Source organism: Gadus morhua, chromosome 9 (assembly GCF_902167405.1).
Source record: "Gadus morhua chromosome 9, gadMor3.0, whole genome shotgun sequence".
Classification (NCBI taxonomy): domain Eukaryota; kingdom Metazoa; phylum Chordata; class Actinopteri; order Gadiformes; family Gadidae; genus Gadus; species Gadus morhua.
In genome coordinates this window covers 3,071,406-3,080,307 of record NC_044056.1, presented here as the reverse complement: position 1 = coordinate 3,080,307, position 8,902 = coordinate 3,071,406, and the positions used below count along the sequence as shown (strand labels likewise).

Here is an 8,902-nt window from a genome sequence, read left to right as displayed (position 1 = left end):
TCTCCGTAACTAAAGAGGAAACAAGGTGAGCTATAACACCGCCACTTGCTTTTCTGGTTTCCAGGCCAGATTCTGTCCCCCCCACCCCCTAGGAGTACGCTCCTGCTATAACACAGTCGGACAGCTTGATCCAATATTAGGTTATGGGTTAAGCGATTAAAATATTTAATCGTGATTAATCGCATTAATGTCATAGTTAACTCTAATTAATCGCGATTAATCGCAAATTATTTTTCTATGCTAAATATCCCTTGATTTTTTTGTCCCATAATTCTTCTCATTTTAATTCTCTTATCAACATGGTGAAGTGCATCGGCTTGCCTTGTGCAAATGATTTTTTATTGATAACAACATTGGCATATACACTGATCAAAACAGGACGATACAAAAAAAAAGCCTATAGTGCAATTAAACGACTGCTGTGAACAAATGTCATTTGAACATAGCAGTCAGGCTACTGCTTCTTTGTTTTGAGCCAAAGAAAAAAAAAAAAAAAGATTTTTTTTTTTTAATAAAATAATTGCGTTAGTCGCGCGATAAAAAAATTAACGCCGTTAAATTTGGTTTGCGTTAACGCCGTTAATAACGCGTTTAACTGACAGCTCTAGTTAATACTAAACGTGACAGTGGATCTCTTATGAACACATAAGAATAAGAATAATGAGAAGCGACCCCCGTCTAATTCATTCGTTTTTCTCTCTCTCTAGCTCTCTTTCTGTCTCCTGCTCTCTCTCTCTTTCTGTCTCTCTCTCTCTCTCTCTCTCTCTCTCTCTCTCTCTCTCTCTCTCTCTCTCTCTCTCTCTCTCTCTCTCTCTCTCTCTCTCTCTCTCTCTCTCTCTCTCTCTCTCTCTCTCTCTCTCTCTCTCTCTCTCTCTCTCTCTCTCTCTCTCTCTCTCTCTCTCTCTCTCTCTCTCTCATGACACAATGTGATATACAAGTACTACAACAAGCTTTCAACAAAAGAAAAGAGAACAATGTTTTCTTTTCTTTTTTTTGTAATTCTTGCATAATGTTTTCTGTTCATGATGTAAAACTTTTCTTCATTTGTCTTTTTCAACAATGTAATTTCCTCGACCAAGCGACGCTTAAGAGATATCAAAAGCCCACAGCGCCATCTATAGGAGAACGGCGGTATCTAGTGCAATCTAGCTTTTTTGAGTAACAGCACATTTTATTGGAAGCAATGATCTATAGTCTCGTATTTATGACCTACCACTACAATTATTTAATAACCATGGATCTCAGCTTCTATGGAGTCATAAAAACAAAATGTTTATATCACACTGGTATATTAATATTAGAACTGCACTACAGCTCTGTCTACCTTCAGAGCACAAATGTAATCTTTAATAAATACTACGACCGATTGAAATTCTCCAATCAGGAAGAAAACAGGAATAAGACAAATAACCAATAATTAGATTGAATTCCCCCTCGATATTCCTTTTTGCTCATCTCAGTTATTTTTTTCTGCAACCATTTCCCTCTTCTTAGTGGTTCTATCCTCCAGTCAATTCCTCTCCACTCCTCTCCTCCCTCTCCCTCCCTCCTCTCCTCTCCCTCCTCTCCTCCCTCTCCCTCCCTCCTCTCCTCTCCCTCCTCTCCCTCCCTCCCCTCCCTCCTCCCTGTCCTCTCCTCCCCTCCCTCCTCCTTCTCTCCCTCCTCCTTCTCTCCCTCCTCCCTCCCCCTCCCCTCCCTCCTCCCTGTCCTCTCCTCCCCTCCCTCCTCCTTCTCTCCCTCCTCTCCTCCCCTCCCTCCTCCTTCTCTCCCTCCTCTCCTCTCCCTCCCTCTCAAACTCCTCCCAATCTTCTCCCCTCTCCCACTCCTTCCTCGCCTCCCTCTCCCTCTCCCTCCCTCCTCTCCCTCCCTCCTCTCCTCTCCCCTCCCTCCCTCTCCCTCTCCATCCTCTCCCTCCCTCCTCTCCCTCCCTCCCTCTCCCCTCTCCCCTCCCTCCCTCCTCACCCTCTCCAGTTCCTTCCCTCTCCATCTCCTCTCCTGCCCTCTCCGCCCTTCGCCCCTGTCCCCGTCCCTCTCGAACCGCGTTGCCTCCCCTCTCCTCGACTCCCCTGTCCTCCCCTCTCTCATCTCCTCTCCTCACCTCCCCTTTTCTTGTATCCTGATCAGTGGATAACAGTATTATGGTCTGTGATTACAGCGTCTAAGCTGATTAGACCTTCGAAATGGTTCCCTGGAGAGTCGGTCTAAATGAACACAAGCTAACATTGGCTAAACTAACTCTCTCTCTCTCTGCCTTTGTATATCTTGGTCCCTCACTCTTTGTAATAACAGATAATGAACTTAGTTATTTAAGGGGCTTTATCTGGCAATGATACGTAGGCAATAGAGGGTCTTCGACATGAGAATGGAAAAGAGGTCTCAGAGCACTTTAAAAGTTTTTCCACAACAGCTGTTGGTGAACTATGCATCCTATAATCATTTATCAAAGCCATTCAATAGCACATGTTTGTGTGTGTGTGTGTGTGTGTGTGTGTGTGTGTGTGTGTGTGTGTGTGTGTGTGTGTGTGTGTGTGTTTGTGCATGGGAAAATGTGGTGTGTACGCTTTAACATCATGCTGAATAATTGAATTCCCATTTGTTTGACTTGAACAGATTACACATTAAAAAAAGGGCAGCATAAATCCCCCAGACACACAAACACGCACACAAAAACACAAATACACAGACACACACTATTATAATAACACACACACACACACACACAAACATATACACAAACACAGACCCACACACGCACACATAATGGACACACACACACAAACACACATACATACACAGACACACACACAAGCGCACACACAGACACACACAAGCGCACACACACACAAACAGGAAGGCATTAAGCATCTCATTAGCCTGGCCCTCCTGCTCAAGGTGGGGGCACAACGCTGATGAGGCAGCATTCATTCAAGCGCGCACACGCATACACTCACACACACACACACGCACACACAAAGACACAATTTGTGCACCCCATATTGTCAGACTCACACACACCTATACACCCCCCCACATCCCCAGACACGCACACACAAAGGCACACACACACACACATACACACAACCACACACACACACACACACACACACACACACACACACACACACACACACACACACACACACACACACACACACACACACACACACACACAACCACACACTTACACACACACAGACACGCACACACAAGTGTCTAAAGCAACAGCCATAGTGTGAGAAAGTGCTGCAGTGAGCACACCCAGAAGGTTCCAGCTGAGGACAACACAATATTGACACTGGGCGTAGCAGCGAGGGGGATTAGCCAGAGGAACAAGTCAAGGATGGAGAACATAACAAACACAACAAACACTCAAACACAAGGCACTTGGCCACTCAGCACACATGGTGTGTGGATCCCCCAAATCCTTCTACATCACCTCCAGTTCCCAGGCCGAGTGTTTCACTAGAGACTTCTCAATTAAGAACCAATGTTGCAGATTGAACACTGTGTTGACTTGCCTTTTCCCCAGGATGTGACTACACTAACATAACAATTACGGAGGCAATCTCAAAGATTACTGCCTTTGGCAACATCTTTGGCAATAAGCGCTTATTGTTCCCATAGAGCCCGACAGGGAAGCCGCCAACCGCCGGTTTGTAACCCTCATAACACAGCTGATGCAAGGGCTTTCATAGATAGGTAGTGACTTAACAGACATCTATTTACATGAAAATCCAATCGCCACTTCAAATGAAATAGAGCTGATACACCTTGTAGAAACCCAGGTGAGGTCCCCACCTGTGGTGCTTTGGTGTTATGTTACTATATCATTCCCTCTCTTCACCAACCCGCTGTTCTGTCCATAAAGGTTCAGACAATTGTCCCGCTATCTATCGTCTATAGTCTAAAGAGACCATTACACATCAGTCTATAGAGACCATCAGATATCATAGACTATAGACTATAGAGACCATTACACATCAGTCTATAGAGACCATCAGATATCATAGACTAAAGACTATATACTATAGAGACCATCATACATCATAGTCTATAGGGACCATCACACATCATAGTCTATATAGGGACCATCACACATCATAGTCTATAGGGACCATCAGATATCAGTCTATAGGGACCATCACACATCATAGTCTATAGGGACCATCACACATCATAGTCTATAGGGACCATCACACATCATAGTCTATAGTGACCATCACACATCATAGTCTATAGGGACCATCACACATCATAGTCTATAGGGACCATCACACATCATAGTCTATAGGGACCATCACACATCATAGTCTATAGGGACCATCAGATATCAGTCTATAGGACCATCACACATCATTGTCTATACAGGGACCATCACACATCATAGTCTATAGGGACCATCACACATCATAGTCTATAGGGACCATCACACATCATAGTATATAGGGACCATCAGATATCAGTCTATAGGGACCATCACACATCATAGATGATCTCAGATCCCCCATAGAGATGGAAGTCTGAAGCCCCCTGAGAGAGGGAGCATTCCACCTGTACTGTAGCTGCTCTACGAGTATTGTCATGTTTTATCACAGCTGGGACATAACTGCTGTGCTCTATAAATGTTGTGCCCGTCTGTCCCTTGTTGCCACGAGTGGGAGATAAATGGATTCTTTATAGTTCTTATTACGGCATTGCTTACACCGAACATAAAATACCGGATTGAGAGACTATGAAGGTGCCACTATTAAAGTGAACAATAGGGAAATGGAAATGTCTCCTGGTGTGTGTGTGTGTGTGTGTGTGTGTGTGTGTTTGTCTCCATCTGGTGGAGAACATGTGAAATAAAGTGTGTTTATATATATCTGACGTGTGTGTGTGCGTGTGTGTACGTGTGTACGTGTGTGGCACAGACCCAAGCTCAAAGAAGAAGAAATATGTAGTTATAGTCTTTATTATTTAAATTCACCCAGAAATGTTGACTGCGTAACTATATCCACTATCACTTATTTCTCTCACCAGCGGTGTCCTCCATTTTGGCTGAATGATGACATCATAGTGACACTACCGTTTCCGTGTGACAGAAGCGTGCCATCACATGGCTCGCACAGCAGAACGAACCAATAAATAAATAAATAACATATTCATGAATTAATATCAATAATACATCCCCGAGTCCATCTTCAGTAAACGCTGCTCGCCAGTCCAAATATTGCACATTAATATCGAAATATGAAACATCCCTTGCCTTGCCCTGGGTTCAACACAACACAGTTATGATTATGGATGAGGATGTTCGCTTTCTTCTCATAAACACTAAATGAGAACTTTTCAGTTCATTGAAGGATTTAAACACGGTCCAAATACTGTGCTTTTACAGTAACAATATCCACACGCATGATCCATGGTTTCTTCGAAAGAATTATTCAGTCAATACTGATCAAATCAAGTTTAAATCTCCTAGGTGCTCCAAAGCGATTAAAAGGGCCTTTTCTTTCTTTTCTTTTTTAAGTTGATAGTCGGTAATTCAAGCTTCACACCAGCAGCTAAGCTTGGATTATAAGCACTTAAACCCTTTTCAAGTGGGTTTCAAAATGGCTATCAAATGTGAACATCATAAATGAACTAAATTACTATTCTATCGTAGAATCTATATTATAGCTTATATTCTCTTTTATTTGGTATTGAATGCCATTATTGACACATTTTAGCTTTTTCTTTCTATCAGAAATGCCCGTATTCATGCATGGTACACCCATTTAACCTCAACTTGGTGAAACGGCGAGCCCAGTGCTGATTGGTTCTGCCCCTCGGCCCTAAGATGAGAGGCTAAATATCCTCTCCTCTAAATGTGACATTCTCTGCATCGAAAACTTGCCTTATTCTGGCCAATATGGCTGTGTTGACCTATATTTAACAGATACCCCCCCCACACACACATGGCAGAGCTACTCACGAGACCTCTTGGGAGTGTCTCACACCACCACTCATTGTCTCGCTCTCTGTCTCTGTGTACAGAATGCATGTGGTTCAGTCCGATGGTCTTTCGACATAGATGGTAAAAGAAACCTGAACAAAGTAAAGAGGAGGAAAAACAAAATGACATAGGAAGGATCAAAATGACATCAAGCTAAAAATCTTTCCAAGTGCCTTGCATAAACCTCTTCAATCGATCATCTTCTATGTACAGTATTATATCTAATCATCACCGGTACGGCCCGTCAGGCCTAGTGGGCTAGAACAGAGTTAAAACACCTTATTCCAAGGATACTCTCCCTACATCGACCTCATCACCCGATCATCAGGACCAAAGCAACCGAAAATTGATTTCTCTCCATTTACAGTAGAACACAGTAGACACATTTTTCAAGTAAAAGTTCCATTGATAAAAAAAAATAAAGAAACACAGAGGTGGCTCACATGGTCTGAACAGAACTGGGTCAAACTGGAATCATTTAAATCACTTTACAACTCTATACATTATCTGGTGGCTTTAATCCAAGGCACCTTACAATGAAACGTACTAATACTGCTGTGTTGATACTTAAGAGAAAAACACACTTTCTGCGACCCTCTCAGCCAGAAAATTGCAGTGGCGGATAAAATCTGCGAGAGCGAGAAAGAGAGAGAGAGACGTTGGCTCTGTGGATACGGAGCAGGTTCAGTCAGCCCCCTCCTGAAGTGTGTTTGAATAATTAACAAAGAGACCGTTTTGACCCAGCTCTGACGGATCTCCGACCAACGCTGTCGTTATCCGATGTCGGACGGAGCCGAGCCACTAACAATATCCTCTTAAGCGACATATTGGATGAAGGTCAAATGTAAAGACATCCTTTTTTTCTTTTTTAAATACAGCAAAAGAAAAACTAAAAGCCATTGTCTCATAACCAAACACAACAAAGTCATGGAGTTGTCTGCGGTGCCAGTATCGTTGGCCTTCATGGTGTGTGAGGAGTGTGGAGACCCCACAACTGTTTCTGTACAGTTATTCATTTAAAAGAATCACAAAAATGAAGAAGACGAAGCACACAAATATTCCAAAGAACATAAACAGAGTCATCTCAAGACGAAGATGTGTTTTTTTTAAACTAGTGTTTCCCATAGGGTTTTCTTTCCCATTTTAAATTTAAAATACACATACTTTAGAAGATATACATAGGAAATTGGATCGATCAACAGAGAAAAAAAAAGCACAGTTTTAAATCAGTCCAGGATTTTAGGCGACGTCATGGTCGATCTTATACTGACAAGCCGGCCCTATCATAAGCCCCGCCCACTTACCCCACTATCCCCCCAAGCCACGCCCACCATACACCCAGCCCCCATCCAAATACAAACCCAGGCGGGGGTGTAGCCCCCAGCAAACGCCTGCTGTAACGATGGCAGTAACTCTACAGAGTGAGGACCAGGGGCCCGGGCTGGGGGTCCCGGCCAGGCCAGGGGGTCCCGGGCCAGGGCTCCAGGGCCAGTCCAGGGGCTCCGGGGCCGGGCCAGGGGCTCCGGGGCCGAGCCAGGGGGTCTGGGCTAGGGGCCCATGTGTTCCCATTGTAAAGCGTTCTTGTGTGCTGGTACTGAACTGTTCCTGACCATGGCAGAAGCCCCTCCCCTTCCTGCAGACCGGAGCCTCTCATAGGCTGGGCCAGGAGAAGAGGAGCGGTCCAGTCTCACACAGCACACTGCAGTCAGGGTCAAAGGTCACTGCAGTCAGAGGTCACTGCAGTCAGGGTCAGAGGTCAGGAGTTCTGGGGTGGAGCTAAGAGCTCTGCAGTGGGGACCCAGCTGTGCTCTGAGGTCCATGGGCTCCGGGAGAAACAAGAGAGACCAGAGGGAGAGGGAGAGGGAGAGGGAGAGGGAGAGGAAGAGAGAGGGAGGGAGAGAGCAAGAGCGAGAGGGAGAGCGAGAGGCCAGGGGGAGGGAGAGAGAGAGAGAGAGAAAGAGAGACAGAGGCAGAGACAGAGACAGAGACAGAGAGAGAGAGAGAGAGAGAGAGAGAGAGAGAGAGAGAGAGAGAGAGAGAGAGAGAGAGAGAGAGAGAGAGAGAGAGCTAAACACCTAAAGAGTCGGTTATGGCTGAGTATTCACATTGGTTAGAAAAGGGGATCTTGATCTCTGGATCAGGGGGCTTTGGAGGTGCCGTATTGTGGTGGTTGTCGGGGGGGGGGGGGGGGGTGATCAGTGAAAGGGGCATGACCTGGGGGGGGCGCTGGAGCTCTAGGCATTGTTTTTGTTTTCAGAGGAGCGCAGCCCAGTGCGTTCCGGGGGTGTCATGGCGTCATGAGAGCTTAACGAAGTCTTCAGGGCGAAGAGGAGTCCTATGGCCAAACGGACGTCTGGAGAGGAGGGAATCAGAACCAAACGCCTCTTCAGACAAGCCTCAACGCTTACTGCTGTACAACATCACAGCAACCAAGAGGTAGCGCTGTTTACAATATTATTACTACTATAATGACTTTTTATCGTATGCCTCATTATTTATTCATTGTTCCACATGAAGTTCTTGCTTAGTTTCGATACCAATTTAAATGTTTTATATTGTTTTATATATGCGTGCGTGCGTGTGTGTGTGTGTGTATTTATGTGTGTGTGTGTTTATATGTGTATACATATGTATATGTGTATATATGTAGTGTGCTGTCTATGTGGACCTTCCTGTGTCTTGAATAAAGTTATAATAATATGCGACTTTCCTTTGCTGCTGCATGAAATGTTGCGAAACATAACATATTGCATAAAAAATCCAAGTGATGATGTGTTTATGTGCAGTTTTCATTATTAGTTCCTACCACATTAAGATGGACTACCTTGCGTTTCATTTTGGGGTTGTGGTTGCGCCGTTAATGCTCAGAGCGAATGCGCTAGTTGTTAGCTGTTGTTCTACAGTTACCCTCAATGCTATCTCCAG

The 8,902-nt window shown here is 44.6% G+C and overlaps 1 protein-coding gene across 1 annotated transcript in view; it reads right to left on the bottom strand.

The window, feature by feature from the left end:
• Positions 1 to 4,938: 4,938 nt before the first annotated feature.
• kiaa1549la (KIAA1549-like a) overlaps positions 4,939 to 8,902 on the bottom strand; it is a gene marked incomplete at its 5' end in the record, with an annotated part of 49,277 nt that continues 45,313 nt past the window's right edge. Inside the window, 1 exon segment of the mRNA XM_030366031.1 lies at positions 4,939 to 8,330.